Consider the following 16145-nt stretch of genomic DNA (forward strand, 5'->3'; position numbering starts at 1 on the left):
TTTACTCAGCGCCAAATCAATTTACTTTGTTCAATGTATATATACATGAAGCGCAGAGCATAGAGACTTCATAGTCATCAGGTCAAATGGAGAATAAGATCCAATATCAGACCTTGAATCACTGTTGCTCACTGTTACCATTTCAGTAAAATCAATGCACATAAAAGTTTTTGGGGTTTTGTTGGACTTTGAAAATTACTTCCAACCATTTAATCAGGTGCATGGTAGACCATAACGTATTAGAAGCCCTTGGATCTTTGACAATATTAGGAACAATATTGTTTAAACATTATATCCACTGCTCGCTTAGAAAAGCCAAACAGCACCTTTAAGCCAACTATATTGTAAGTAGCTTTATGGGAGCCTTTAATTTAAAATTCTCATCGAGAGACTTCTCGCTGGTAAGGCATATGCACGGGAATGATTGATTACCTGTGTTATAAGCATTTACAAACTACTCTTGTTGGGGCTATATTAGTTTTTGCTAGTTTAAGGACAAATATGATAAATAGATAACAAAAAACATAATTATAACAAATGAAATGAGCTAAGTTTATATGCCAGTAAGCATTAGTAATGTGTCATTCATGGTAGACCTGAACTGATCAGGTTCTAATACATTTTGGGTCTTATACTTGTGTGTTGTGACTAGTGATACTAAACTTCACTTAGAAATCACAATAATCCCATTTTTTCCATCAGAAGGTTTTCACCAAAACTTTTATATTTGAAAGATTAGGTTTCTCTCAGAAATGACAAAGTGAGAAGGGAAGAACTATTGACATGCAATGATGGGGCTCATGTCCAAGAATATCATCACTGGAGCTGAATTGCTATTTATCTTCCTCTTGTCAAAGAACAATGTATTATATTTTTAATATGAGCATACTTAAAATAAACCTATAACATGCTCATTTACACCAACGGAAAGTGTCCAATTTATTTCAATTTTCTAATATTGACCCAAACAAAATAAGCATTTTTTTTTTCTTACGTAGTTGCCTTATACTTTTCTATTGTGAAAAGATTATATTCTAGGTTGTGAACCTAGTACTGCATAAACATTTCAACACAAAGAACAAAATGATTAGAGAAGCATAAGATTTAAGAAGTCATTGGCAATTCATTAGCATAAATAACTTCATTCTCAGTTATTTCCAAGTTCTTGATTACTAACAATGACATATTATAGAATGGATGTTTCTTTCCATGTAACCTCACGGTTTGTGCTTGGATTTGATCCCAGCTTTGTATGCATCTATTTCTTTTTACTTTTTCAGAAAAACATGCTACTTGTTTACTTTTCGCCGTAGGGGTACGGATGCATAGTTTCTTTAGATATTTATCTTAGGGACCTATTTGTAATATTATTTTGAATATACTTTGGGGAGGGACTTTTTTTGTAATTTCTGAAAATGTGTGACAAGTGTCACACTCCCATTGGTCCACTTGTCGTCATTTCATTGGTGACACTTGGAATCCTTAGATGATGACATGTGGAGGGTGAGGATTCACCCACTTGTTGGCCTAGGATTGGTCCACTTGTTGGCCTTGGATGAGGGCAAGTGTAGGGCTTGGATTAAGCCTTGAGATGAGGCTTTAGATGGTGACAAGTGTAAGCTTTTGATTTAATCTTGTGAGGAGGCCTAGCTTGGTGATAAATGGAGGGCCTAGATTTGGTCTTGCATATGTGTGTGAGAGAGGTAGTGTTGGTGTGTGTGTGTTGGGCCAACTTAGGGTTTGAGTTATTGGAGGAATTAAAGAAATTTTCATTTTTCTCTAAACTTCCACCTTACAGCCAAACAGAACCCTCTTTGGCATTTTCAGATTTTGAACCCCATACCTTGGGATTTTGATCTTGAGCCTTGAAGATAATATCTTCCTCTCTTATTAATCTAGAACGCTTTTTTGCAGTTTTTCATTTTGACCTTGTTTGCATAGGATTCCACAGGGGTGAATCTCGAGTAAGTAGTTTGGGGAATCCTAGAACCTGTTTTGGCATTTCTGTAATTTGACACCTTTGCTTGAAGAATTTGGTCTCCAACATTGAATATTATAGCTTCCTCTCTTCTTGATCTAGAAAACTATTTTTCAGTTTTGCATTTTGAGTTTGTTTACCTTGGATATAGAGATTCTATTCTCTATTGAGGTAGGGGGTTGTTGTATGTTTATACTTTAAGTGTTTAGTGTTTTAAGGTTCAATATATGTTGATTACATGCTTATGAATTTTTGAATTGCATATTTAATGAAATTACATATGCTTGACTTAGGGATTATATGATTCAAAGCATGTTTAGTTTGTATATATGTTGTATAGAGATATATTGTGTTTAGTAGCTTATTAATTTCTCTAGAATTATCTTGTTGAAATGATAAGTTCTTATAGAATATTATTTATGTTTAATTTGGGAGCTTTTACTAGATTGTAGTATATCTAGTGTAATAACCCGGTTATTTTCTTTCCTTTCCTTTTTCCTCAAATTTTACGGATAAAATTTTTTTCCGTTGTCTTTTATTTTCTATGTTCGGTTTCTTGTCTCTTGGTGTCATCTCGAGTACTCAGGAATGGTTTCTGAGACTCTTTTCTTTGAATTGACAACTTCTTTCTGAGGACTGAGTCAATTCCACAATTTTACTTTCTTTGACACTATTCATTTTTCGTCTTTTTCCCGTTTGTCACTTTGTTGGCACAACCTCACTTTTCGTGTTCGGATTGGTGTCCACTTTTGTATGCACACATGGTATATGATTTTTTAGAAATTTGTATTTTTACTTTCTTAGAAATGCATGCTTGTAGTGTACTTTCTTTCTTAGGGGTGTAGACACACCCTTCTTTGGAATTTTTATTTCTTTTGAGGTTATTTGTGTAATTACTATAAGTAATTATTTTTGTCTTGAAGACCACTTTGCAATTAAGTTTGCAAGTATTTAGAGGAGGGACTTACTTGCAATTATTTTTGGTTTACTTTGGAATTATGGTTTTAAAAAGGGGTTTTTGTGCAATTGACCAAAGTTATGTGTGTTGATCATGGTGCTAGTTTATCCTCCACTCACATTTCATCTTCACCATTTTATCTTATCCCTCTCTTGAAAGAACCCTAGCTTCCATGGATGAAGCTTAAAGCCTTAAGCTCTGACCTTGATTTTTGATGATTTTTGAGAGCCTTCCATTGATTTCTAAGCTTAACCTTGGGAATACCTTTTGTTCTCCTCATCCTCCTCTACATAACCCTTGAAGGGTTTGACATTTTGTGTTGATTTGCTAGGATTCGAGAGGAACAATCCCCTTGTGAGGTAGGGGTGTTCTAGTTTATTATTTAAGGGTTTTACTTGCTTTTGTGATTAAATATAGGTTGTATGCATGTCTTATGTTAATTTGAGAAATTAATGATTAATTGTAACTTGCATATAACAAACTTTAGGCTTGGTATATGGCATGACCATGACTTGATCTTTGTTATATATTAATTTGGGATGATTTAATTGAGTTTTTCAAATCTAGAAATTTAATGAATTTAATTTGATTTAAATTTTACATAATTGTACTTTGCTTGTATTCCATTTTAGACTTGATACATGGCATGGCCAGGACTTAATCCTTGTTATATTTTTATTTGGGATCATTTGAATGACTTTTGGAAATCTAGAGATTTAATTCATTTAAATTAATTAAATGCTACATGATGGTATCTTGCTCATTTTGCACTTTTGATTTGATATATGTAATGACCATGCTATATTGTTTAACATATATTAATTTGACGTCATTTGGAATTGATTTAAAATCTAGAGAATTTAATTATTTTATTTAGTTAAATTCTATTTAATTGCTCCATGAATTTAATTGTGTTTAGAAGTTGTTTCTATGTTTAAATCATGGACTTGGACTTGTTGTATATTCACTTGGTTATGTTTTGAGCATTGGATAACATTGTTGTTATATTTATATTCATGAGAACATGTTTTCTTCATGGAATATATTGTCGTCTTGTGTAATGAGTTACACACTTTGTATTTGACATCTTTCATGCCATAGCAGTTGTGGACTTAAAGCATGTATTGTACGTGTTTCCAAATTTGGTTGTGCGTGATAGATAATTGATTATCTTGTATATACATGTTGATATATATACATTGTTGCACAATTTGTTGATTTTGAAAACTTGGGGATGTCGCTGTTTGAGTACGGTTAGGACATGGTTCTAGTACGAGGGGTTGTCCCTCTATGGTCCAATGCGCATATAGGAAGGGTACCCGTGGGGTAGTAACCCTAAAGTAACCACGTTGTCAGTCTGATCCGATGTGATATCCAAGTATCCACCTTGTTTGATTTCACATTTCATTTCAAATTGATAACTAGATGATGTTGTAACTTGTTGTTCCTTATTTGATTTCCCATTTTAAGTTTCAAGATGTTAACTTTGAGAATTTGTGCTTTATGTGTTGTATAAGAAGTTCCAATGTTAGTTAAATTGTATCGATATTGTGATTTTTGTGTTATTGTTCTAATGTAGCCTAGGACGATTCCTTAGACTCATTTAGAACATAATCGCTAAGTGGCATGAACCACTTTAGTTGATTTCGTATCTTGGATTTTAAGTTAATGATTTTGAGGATCTATATCTTGTTGTGTTGTATAGTACGCTTCTATATTGTTTAATTGCATAAATATTGTAATTTATGCTTGGAATGCTTTAAAGTAACTTAGGATGATTCCTGAGTCTTACTTATAACATAGACGTTAGGTGGCATGACCCTTTTGTATCTTTTCAAGTTAATGTAATAACCTTATAAAAAGTTGAGTCTATGCATGTTCATTCCCTACGAGTAACTTATTTACTCACCCCAAAAATATCGAGTGATTTTTCAGGTACGGATGCCTTGTTTGGGATCTACGATATCCCTAGATCGTTTCATTGGATTGAAGTTCATTTAAATGCATTATTGTTCATATGCAAGTGTTAGCATTTTGATTTTCACTTCTAAAATTGTAATGCATAGCCAGGACAAAAATGTCATTTTTGCCTTGGAATTGTAATATGTACTTGAGCACACTTTTTGACACTCATTTTATGTATATGATGTAATGACCTAGTCATTTACCTTCCTTTCCTTTTTTTGAAATTTTACGGATAAATTTTTTCTATTTAATTTTATTTTTTGAGTTCTGTTTCTTGTCCCTTGGTGTCATCTCAAGTGCTTGGAAATGATTTTCGAGACTCTTTTGTTCGAATTGACAACTTCCTTTACGGATCGAGTCATTTCTACATTTTTCGTTTTTTTACACTATTCACTTTTCATCTTTTTCCCGTTTGTCACTTTATTGGCACAAAATCACTTTTCGTTTTCAGATTTGATTCTAGTTTTTGCGTGCATCCACAATATTTAAATTCTATGCCATGTGTATTTTTATTTTCTTAAAAAAACATACTAAGTGTTTACTTTTCTTGCAACACTACAACAGTTTTAGTTTTTACCAGCGCTCAAAAGCACTGGCAAAATCTTTAAAAAGCATTGGTAATTCAATTACCAGCGCTTTACTAGTGCTTCTTCAAAAGCGCTGATAAATCCAGTGTCGGTAGACCTTTACCAGCACTTTTGAAGAAGCGCTGGCATAAGGTCTTTACCAGCGCTTTTTAGAAAAGTGTTGGTAAAGGGTTATTTAATTTTTTTATTTTATATATATATTTTTCTCCTATGCCAGCACTTTTTGGGAAAGCGCTGATAAAAGGTTATTTGAAATTTTTTTTTTTTTTTTTTTTTTTTCCTATGCCAGCGCTTCTTAAAAGAGCGTTAGTAAAATTATTTACATTTTTTTTTTTTTCCCATTATTGTTTTTGGAAAAAAATTTCTTCACAGCTACTAAATGCATCCTAACACAAGTCAATATAAAAATACCATCCAAATTGTTTTTACAAACAACCACAAGTTAACCCTACCAATATGAAAAATACCATCGAAATTGACTACTAATACCACCACAAGTTAAGCTAGTAAAAAATGTATACTAATACAACGACAAGTTAACCTGCCAATATGAAAATACCATCCAAATTGTCTAGATAAGGGTACTAAATGTCACACAAAAAGAATTAAGAATTTTTAACAAATGTAGTACAACTTTTTCAAAAAGAACCCATCCAAGGCGAAGGAAATTCAAAAAGCACAGCCACGACCCCATCTTCAACTTCAACTTCAACAAATCTTCTTGCCCATTTGATTTGAATTACCTTACATTTTTTATAAATTCATTAAGCGCACATTATAATAAATGAAAATTTAACATATATATATAAGAGAAATTAAAAGTTCATAACCTTAACTGAATTGGCATCACGACTAGAAAATGGATTTGGGAATACTCTAGAAGGAGCATTTAAAGAATCAGAATCCTTCAAAATAACAAAACATAATACAAGAAATCTTGGCATAAGTAAACATATATTTAGTAAAGAGTAAAACTAATAATAAATATACCTGTCCACTATAATTTTGTTGTTGCATCTGCATTAGCATAGCCATCTGTTGTTATAAATTTTCCAACTTGTCGTCGTAGTTGGCTCGTAAATTTTCCAACTTGTTGTCATAGTCGGCTTGCATTTTTGAAATCGTCTCCTGCAACTCTACACGTGTAGCACGTGCCTCCTCCTTAGATTTTTTAGCACTATTAATCAATTCAGCTTTATTAGGAGAGGGCCCCCAAACATCGCTTGGTGTAGGCCCGAAGCCAAGCAAGCATATGTACATATGCATACATATATATAGAAATATATATATATACACACACACACTTTATTCCACCATAAATCTCCAACTCAAAACGGACAGGGTACCTGCACTTTTTTAATATATTCTGAATCTGTAGTCTTCTGCTGTAAACATTCATGACATTTGTTTGTTGAACCAGTCTTACAAACCTGTCAAAACTAAATGGAAATCACTTGATTTATCACTATTACGTGGTCACATCTCAATCTAATAAAGATGAGATTTGAAATTGAAATCTGATAGTATCATATTAACTTCCCTTTATTATAAGAAAAGCAAATTGTTAAAAGAGAATTAAAGAAATCTGATAGGATTATATTAAATGCCCACAATCGCGCTTTTTATTAATCACAATTTTTATAATTTTAGGTTCATTTATAAGACGTTTCATGTCTCTATAAGAATTAAAAATATAAAAATTTAACACAACATTATCTTTTAACCTTTTCTTATCTTGCCAAAAAAACATATGGAAATATATTATTTTCTTTCTTTTTATATTTGTCAAAACGAGTAACATTATGAGAAGTGATTATTTTATTTCCTTTTTAAAAATTATATTTTAACTATATATATTCTCGTATGTTTTTATTTTATTTTTTTGACAATCTAGAATGTTATTGATATAATGGATATAATTGAGAAGATGAAAATAAAAGGAAGAAATAAGAAAAGATTAAAAGATAATTTTGTTTTAAAAATTAATATTTTTAATTTTCATAAAAGCAGAAAAGTGGCGAGCTACAACTAGCACTCCTTTACACTCTACATTAATATTCTCTGACAACAACTGGTAGATTGTGACAATTACCCCCCCCCAAAAAAAAAAAAAAAGGACCCTCAAAAATATATGTTAAAAAAGCAAGATTCATATCACCACTGTATATAAATAGTTGTAGTAAAATTTTATTGAGTGGTCTGTAGAAACAGAGCACTAAAATACATAAAATCATTTTGGTCGATCTTGGTGTTCTAAACATAAAGTCAAAACAAAACGTGCACCTTTTCTCAAATTTTGAAACTTTTCTATTCACTGAAGTCTTAGACAATCGCCAAAATCGCCTACGTATTTATAAACATTAAGGAAGTTTCATGATTTTAACTCCCTCTAAGAAAAACAAAACGTGCACCTTTTCTCAAAATTAACTTAGTCAAACTCTGACAGGCACAGAGTTAAATCATAAAAAAAAAAATAAATAAATAAATATAGGAAGAAAAAAGCCAAGTATATGTATCTCATCCATGACAAAACGATGATGTTTTGTTTTTCAAAATTAACTTAAAACGTGGTCCTAACTCCTATACATGTATGTATGGATGTACTCCCATACATTAGAATTATGTGCCAAATTTTTGTCCCATCCTGCAGCCCACTGTTTTTCAATGTCTAAGAAAGAATATTGTAACCATGAAATTAATATTCCAAGTCAAAAAAACCAGGACTCAGATCAAACATGGCATGCGCACATCCATTATTATCAATATAATTAAGTTTTTCTCCCTCTAATAATATACTTATATATATATATAATTACAGCATTATAAGTCCGGGGAAGATGGTCAACAAACTCTAGCTAGCCACTTGAACTAGGTTGGTAGCCAACTATTTATATGAATTTATTTCACTCATTTATCTTTCTCCACGGTGAAGTAATAAAACATGGAAGATGAGATTGGCTTTCGAAACAATTTCAAGACTTCTTTTACTTTTTAGTCCATATACTTATCAAGAGAAGTAAATGAATGTGTTTAATTTAGTGTTGGAAAACATAAGGCAGTAATGAACTCCTAAACTTAAGATTTGAGCATAAAATTGTTTCAAATAATTAAAAAAGACAATAGTGATCATCCATCAAACATCTCCAGGAGCATATATGCATATCATAGAGTTGCACGCCCCAATGAAAATTGGATTCACAGATTCACAGCCCCAATGAAAATTGGAAATACAGACCATATATGCATATCAAAACAGGGTTTTCAAAATCTCAACATACAAAACAAACATATATTGGCATTACAGTTATCACAGTCACAGCCCCAAAATAAATTTGAATTCGAAATACATGCAAGCATAGTCACAATTTTTCCAAAAGAATTGAACACAAAGCCATATATAGACCTACGTCACAATGAAATCCCAAATTTCCTCATGGAAATCCAAAATCCCCAAATCAACATGTATCAAAACCTCCTTCAATTTTTGAATTTTAAACATGAACTCATATATATATATAGATATTATAGGATGAGAAGAGGGAGACAAATTACCCGAGGGAGAAGAGAGGAAAAAGAGGAGAATCCGAGAGGGAGAGACCGAACTTCGGCCAGAGAATCGGCCGGAGAAGAAAACCGGAAGAGGAGAATCGGCGGCGAGACACGGTCTTTCTCCTTGGTCAAGAATCGTCTGATTGTGTGCGCTAGGGTTTATGTTTGATAGTCTGATTGTGTGTGTGTCAAAGGGCTTTATCAGATGATGATGGGGGCAAACATCAATCAAGGTCTTGCTAAATGGATCGAGAAAGAGCAGTGTCTTGCAGCTGAGAGATCGAGATAGAGATAGAGCAGAGAGGGCAGCAGATGAAGCAGCCAAAATGAAATTGAATGAAAAGGGAAAGTGGAATAATCTGTAATAGTGGGCCCAAAAAACGACGTAGTTCAGGCACGAAATATATATAAATAAGGGGAGGGAAAAAGTGGAGGGAAGGGGAGGGAAAAAATTGGAGGAAAGGCCAATACCAACGCTTCTCTTCTAAGCGCTGGTACTAGTAGTCCAATACTAGCGCTTAAAAGTAAAACGCGGTACTATTACTCCAATACCAGCGCTCCTATTAAAGTGTTGGTACTATTACTATTACTATAATACCATCGTTTTTCTTTTAAGCGTTGGTACGTTACCCCAATACCAGCGCTTCTTTCTTAAGCGCTGGTACTATTACCCCTATACCAGCGCTTTTTGAAAAAACGCTGGTAATTAATACTCAACACCAGCGCTTTTCTAGAAGCGCTGGTAATTATTATTCAACACTAGCGCTTTTTTTAAAAGCGCTGGTGAAACCCTAATATGTTGTAGTGTAAAGGGTATGGACGCATAACTTTTTTGTAATATTCTTAACTTGTGGGGTTTTAGTATAACTAAATAAAGTAATTATTTTTCATTTTATGGATCATTTTGTAATTTAATTTAGAATATATTTTGGAAAAGGATCTTTTTGCAATTTTTGGAAAGTGTGACAAGTGTCACACTCCCATGGAACCACTTGTTGACATTTTGGTGGGACCACTTGGAAGCTTAATATCTTGACACATGGAGGATGGAGATTCACCCATTTGTTGGCCTCGGATTGGACCACTTTTTGGGTTAGATGGTTGACAAGTGTAGGTTAGGGATTTAGTGTAGGAAGGAGTTTTAGATTAATGACAAGTGTAAGGTTCATTTTAGGTCTTACACTATGTATGTGTGAACACCATAGTGTAGACTCACATAGTGAGTAGAGGAATGCTAAATCCTCCACTCACCACATTTTAATTCATCTTCCCCACCACTTTGTTCTCAAACCCTAACCTAGCCTCCATGAAAGGAAATGCTTGACTCAAGGCTTTGACTTCATTTTTGAGGCCCTTCCATCCACCTTAGACCATAAAGCTTAGAATACTTTTTGTTCCCCTCATCCTCCTCTACATAACCCTTAAAGGGTTTACCATTTTGTGCTAATTTTTCTTGGTTTCTAGAGAGACACTTCTCTAGTAAGGTAGGAGGTGTTATAGTTTATTTTTTTAGTGATTTTACTTGCTTTTGTAGTGAAATATAAGTTGTATGCATGTCTTATGTTAATTTGAGAAATTAATGATTTGCTGTAACTTACATATAACTCATTTTAGACTTGATATATGGCATGCCTATGACTTGATCTTTGTTATATGTTAATTTGGGATGATTTAAAGGAGTTTTCAAATCTAGAGATTTAATAAATTTAATTTGATTTAAATTCTACTTAATTGTACCTTGCTTGTATTTCATTTTAGACTTGATATATGGCATGGTCATGACTTAATCCTTGATATATATTAATTTGGGATCATTTGAATAACCTTTGAAATCTAGAAATTTAATTAATTTTAAATTAGTTAAATTATACATGAAGATATCTTGCTCATTTTGCACTTTTGATTTGATATATGCAATCATTATGGACTGGACTTTCATATATATTATTTTAAGAATTTTTGGGTAACTATTGAAAATTAGTAATTTTATTATTTCTATGTTAATTAAATTCCACATGTTTATATCTTGCTCACTTTGCGAAATTGATGTGATATTTGCAATCATCATGGAATGGACATTCACATATATTATTTTGAGAGTTTTTGGACAACTTTGATTTCTAGAGAAATTTATTAATTAGGTTAATTAATTTCTACTTAGTGTTCTAATGATTTGGACATCTATTCCATGGGGCTTTTGCCTTTTATCATGTATCATGACTTGTTGCAACTTAGCTTCATTAATATAGTTAATGAACTTGCACCCTTACATTGGAATGATTTAATTATTCAAGAGTTGTTAAACAAATATTTAAATCATTAATCTTATACTAGTGGTATATTTACATCAATGGGTTCCTTGTGCTATAAATACTAGTTTGTAGTCTATGTAGATGCATATCATGATTTCTTAATATTTCACATGCCATCATAGTTGAAAACTTATGGCACGACTTGTGTGTTCCAAAATCTTGGTTGTGCATGGAATATGGTTTAATGCATTACTTGTATCTTGATACACTCTTGGTTGCACAACTTGTTGATTTTGGAACTTGGGATATAAATCAAGAATTGACATGGCTAGGACTTGATTCTAGTACGAGAGATAGAGAGCTCCTTATACTATAGTGCGCACTAAGAAAAGGTACCTATGGGTTAGTAGCCCTAAAGTGATCCTAAGAGTACGGTTTTAATCCTGGCGATATCTAAGTATGCACATTGGTTGATTTTACTCTTTAAATCTCAAGTGTTGCATTCTTAAAGATTTAAGACCTTTTTGTGTTGTATGAAATGTTCCAATCTTGTTTAATCGCGTAGATATTATGCATTATCCTTGATTTCATGCCTTATCTTTGTCGTGTTAATTGAATTGCTTCAATCTTGCTAATTTTCTTAGTTATCTTGTTTCGTGTTACTTTATGCTATCGTGACTTAGGAATGATCCTCTACGTGTAACTTGACTTAGATTCTAGGTGGCATGGACCACAAGTAATGATTTATATCAACATGCAAATCTCTAAATCCTTAGATTTCAAGCGTTATCTCTTAAAGATCTAAGAACCTTGTCGCGTTATATAGAGTTTTTCTTACCTTGTTTAATTTCATAGATAGTATGCTTACTTCGTGTATTTAAATCTTATTCAGCATAGTTGGAACTGTACACTTGCTTCTTGTATCTAGATTCCATTTACTATACTCGTGTATTGTATACTTACCTTATGTGTTTCCGATTTCGTTTAGTGTACCTGTGTTTTGTACACTTACCTCACATGTTTTCATCTTCGTTTAGTACACTTATAACCGATATGCTTGGATGTTATGTATCTCATTTCAATTGCATGAGTAACTTAGGATGATCCTTGAGTCTCTTTTTGATATAGACATTAGGTGGCATGTCCTTTTTGAACTGTTTCATGTTAATATAAAAATCTGTAAGAAATCGAGTCTATGCATGCTCATTCCTTACGAGTAAACTTGTTTACTCACCCTAAAGTTACTGGGTGATTTGTCAGGTACGGGTGCTTGGGTTAGGATGCACAATATCCCTAGATCGTTTTGATGAATTGAAGTTCTTTAAGTGTATTATTGTTAATGATTCATGCAAATGTTAGTATGAAATGCCACTTGTAGTCTTATGTGACAAAATGTGTATATTTGATTCTAAATATGTAATGTGTACATGAGTACACTCTTTACAATGTATTTGACATGTATGAGATGAGGCCGGAGGCCAATAACCATTATCTTGTATCCTATGTAACTTTTAACTTCATGAAATATTATGAAAATATTAAAAAATGCCAAGTCATTGCTTCACCATGCTTGCATCAGGTGTGGGAATTCCGTTTTTATTCTTTCATAGGGTCTCATTAATAATGTATGAAGTGTAGCCAAGGGCCAAATGGTCATTTGACTCCATTTTATATTTTTGGATTTCATGTTTTCCATTTCAAGTTCATTTTCGCCTTTTTGATCGTTGGGGGGTCGAATTTTGCATCGGCGGTATTTTTAAGCCATGGACCATTGTACCACGTCCTAATAGGTAAGTTACGTTTGCGTACATGATCGTTTTCAAGAAAAAACCTCTTCTTTGGTGATTTGAGCCACCCATGGACTCATTTTGCATTTTTTTTTGCATAAACTGAGTATAAGGCATTTTTGATATTTCACTTGAAAAATAAAAACTTCTCTTGATATGGTCATGTAGAAAATGTGATTTTAGAGGGGGTTTCTTCTTTGTGTTTTTCCAAAAAAACGTCGTCTCGGACACGAAAACCCTATTTCAAATAAAAAATTTTGGTAAAAGAATTTTTGCTTGCTATCAGCCTCATCTAATCGATCAGATGGTCTTCCATGGGATTTTTAGCATTTTGTTTTGGCATCTAATCGATTAGATGGATCATCTAATCGATTAGATGGTCCTGAGTTGCATCTTTTGACCATTTTTCTTCTATTAGCCATATCTTCTTCATCCGGACTCCGAAATCAGGTGATTTTTTAGTCTAAGTTTATTAATTTTTCGTCGTCTATCCAACGGTGTGCTCAGTTGCACCCAGATATTCCTAGATAATTACTAGTTTACCCTTTTAACCTCAAGTGCTCATTTTCTACATCCTGCCATTTCTCCTTCATTCGGACTTCGAATCATACGATTCTTAAGTCCATCTTGATTTATTTTTCGGTGTCTCTCCAATGGTGTGCACGGTAGCACCCATTTCTGGGTAAAATGACCATTTTACCCTTGGTCCATTTCTTGTAGGGTTTTGAAACCCTTGTTCCCTTCTTGCTTCCTTTGAGTCTCGGAACTCCTAAGGAAGCCACTTTTGTGTCTTAAGGATGACGTTCATCTCTCTAGACTTTCATTTTGTGTGAAAAGGCCATTTTGCCCTTAGAGGCATACTCGGTTTATTTTTGATCTTTTTCTTCCGCATTAGTTTTAGTTGGGCTCCGTGACCTCATTGAGGGTCACATTGGTGTCTTAGAGATGTATTATATCTCTAGAGACCATGGTCTTATCTTTTGCTTCTACATTCTTGGTTCGTTATCGGATCTACGTTCGATTCATCACAGGACGCACTGGCCTAAAAACCAGGGTCGTCACATATGATATGTGGCCAAGGGCCAAATTTCATTTGAAATCCATGTTTACTTATAATTGTTAAATTTTGCCTTTAATGTGAATATATGAAAAATTAAGGTTTTAATATGTCATTTTTGCACCGGAGTGTGCATTGGGTATGAGATTCATCCTTTGGCATTCATTTACCATGTTTGAGGTGTAGCTAAGGGCCAAACACCATTTTGTTTTCACTTTTGCATTCTTGTTTCACATATTGCATTTTTGGGCTAAAGTAGGAAAATCCGAGCTCTAGAGGGTTCATTTTCAAATCGGGTGGCGTAATGTGTGTTCCGGCACATCCACTAGGATTCATTTATCATGCATGAAGTGTGGCCAATGGCCAAATGGTAATTTGAAACTATTTTAAAATTTTAGGTTTCAAAATTCCCTTGTCATTTGCATTTTTGCCTTTTTGGCCGTCAGGGGGTCGGATTTTGCATCGGCGGTATTTTTTAAATCGTGGATCATTGTAGCACATCCCAATTGGTAAGTTATGTTTGCGTGCATGATTGTTTTCAAGAAAAACTCCTTCCCTGGTGAAATGAGCCTCCTATGGACTCATTTCACATTTCTTTTGTAAAAACTAATTTTAAGGGCATTTTGGGATTTTCACATGAAAAATAAAGAAAACGTGATTTTACAGGGGGTTTTTTCTTTGTATTTTTCCAAAAAATGTTGTTTCTGTCTTAGAAATCCCGTTTCAAATTAAATTTCCCGGTTAAAAAAAAATTTACTTCTTGTCAGCCTCATCTAATCAATTAGATGGTCTTCCGTGGATTTTCTAGCATTCTGTTTTGGCATCTAATCGATTAGATGGATCATCTAATTGATTAGATGGTCTTGAGTTGCATCTTTTGACCCTTTTTCTTCATTTGATCATAACTTTGTCATCCGGACTCCGAATTAAGTGATTCTTAAGTCTAAATTTATTAATTTTTCGTTGTATTTCTAATGGTGTGTACAGTATCACCCATTTTTTTTGGGTAAAATGACCATTTTACCCTTGGTTCATTTCTTATAGGATTTTAAAACCCAAGTTCCTTTCTTGATTCCTTTGAGTCTTGGGACTCCTTGGGAAGCAATTTTTGTGTCTTAGGGATGACGTACATCTCTCTAGACTTTCACTTCATGTGAAAAGACCATTTTGCCCTTCGAGGCATACTTGGTCTATTTTTGATCTTTTTCTTCTGCGTTATTCTCGTTGAGTTCCATGGCCTTATGGAATGTCACTTTAGCGTCTTAGAGACGTATTGTATCTCTAAAGACTTGGTTTTTATTTTTTTTGTTTCCGCATTCGGGATCCATTAATGGATCAACTTTTGGGTCATCACTAACGCACCGGGTTATGAAGACTTGGGCCGTCACAGGTGGTATCGGAGCTCCTAGGTTTGAAACCTATGGACGACGGGTTTTGGGTGCATATTATGCTTGTGTTGCCATGCTCTATGTGTTTATATGCTTCATGATAACATGTTTTGGTTTGATAATATGTTTATGTGCTTATGTGCTATGTGTGGTATGCTATCTGTTTAACCTGTATTGATTCTATTGGAAAGAGTATAGCATATGATGTATGCCAGATTTGATTTGTATATGCATAATTGTTTTGCATATTTGAGAGGATTTAGGATTAGTTATGGGATGTTTGACTTGAGGTTGAGTTGTTTGGTGAGTTTGTACTTAGTGCGATGGTTGGTGTATTTGGTTTTGTTTAGGCACTCTTCTTTGAGATTGATGGTGATTGTCCACATGGTTTTGCAGTAGTTTGAGTCGTTGTTGGCCTAGCGTTGGCTTTGGATAGGTGGAAGGTCACCTTTTGTTTGGGCTCTCGTAGGGTGAGCCATTAGGTGTAGCCATGGTGCTAGATTTGTTGGTTTTGGGCCATGATAAGGTTATGGACCCCTTAGGCTCCTTGTTTATTTGGGAAGGTTCCTCTAAGATTGTAATTTTCATGGGCGGGTACGTTTATGGGCGGGTGTATGGCACTGT

The 16145-nt window shown here is 33.7% G+C and overlaps 1 long non-coding RNA gene across 5 annotated transcripts; it reads right to left on the bottom strand.

The window, feature by feature from the left end:
• Positions 1-6030: 6030 nt before the first annotated feature.
• LOC132267251 (uncharacterized) lies at positions 6031-9446 on the bottom strand. 5 transcript variants are annotated; one of them, XR_009468950.1, is made up of 4 exons: positions 9041-9446; positions 6835-6927; positions 6479-6665; positions 6031-6393 (listed from the first exon to the last, which is right to left on the bottom strand). It is a non-coding gene; the product is annotated as an uncharacterized LOC132267251 (long non-coding RNA). The 5 variants fall into 5 exon arrangements; XR_009468949.1 differs by having other exon boundaries at positions 6835-6918; positions 9041-9441; XR_009468947.1 differs by having other exon boundaries at positions 6479-6649; positions 9041-9429.
• Positions 9447-16145: the final 6699 nt, after the last annotated feature.

Source organism: Cornus florida, unplaced genomic scaffold (genome assembly GCF_030987335.1).
Source record: "Cornus florida cultivar Cherokee Brave unplaced genomic scaffold, ASM3098733v1 CherokeeBrave_3.0.0_Hap2_Chr07, whole genome shotgun sequence".
In the NCBI taxonomy this organism is placed as follows: Eukaryota; Viridiplantae; Streptophyta; class Magnoliopsida; order Cornales; family Cornaceae; genus Cornus; species Cornus florida.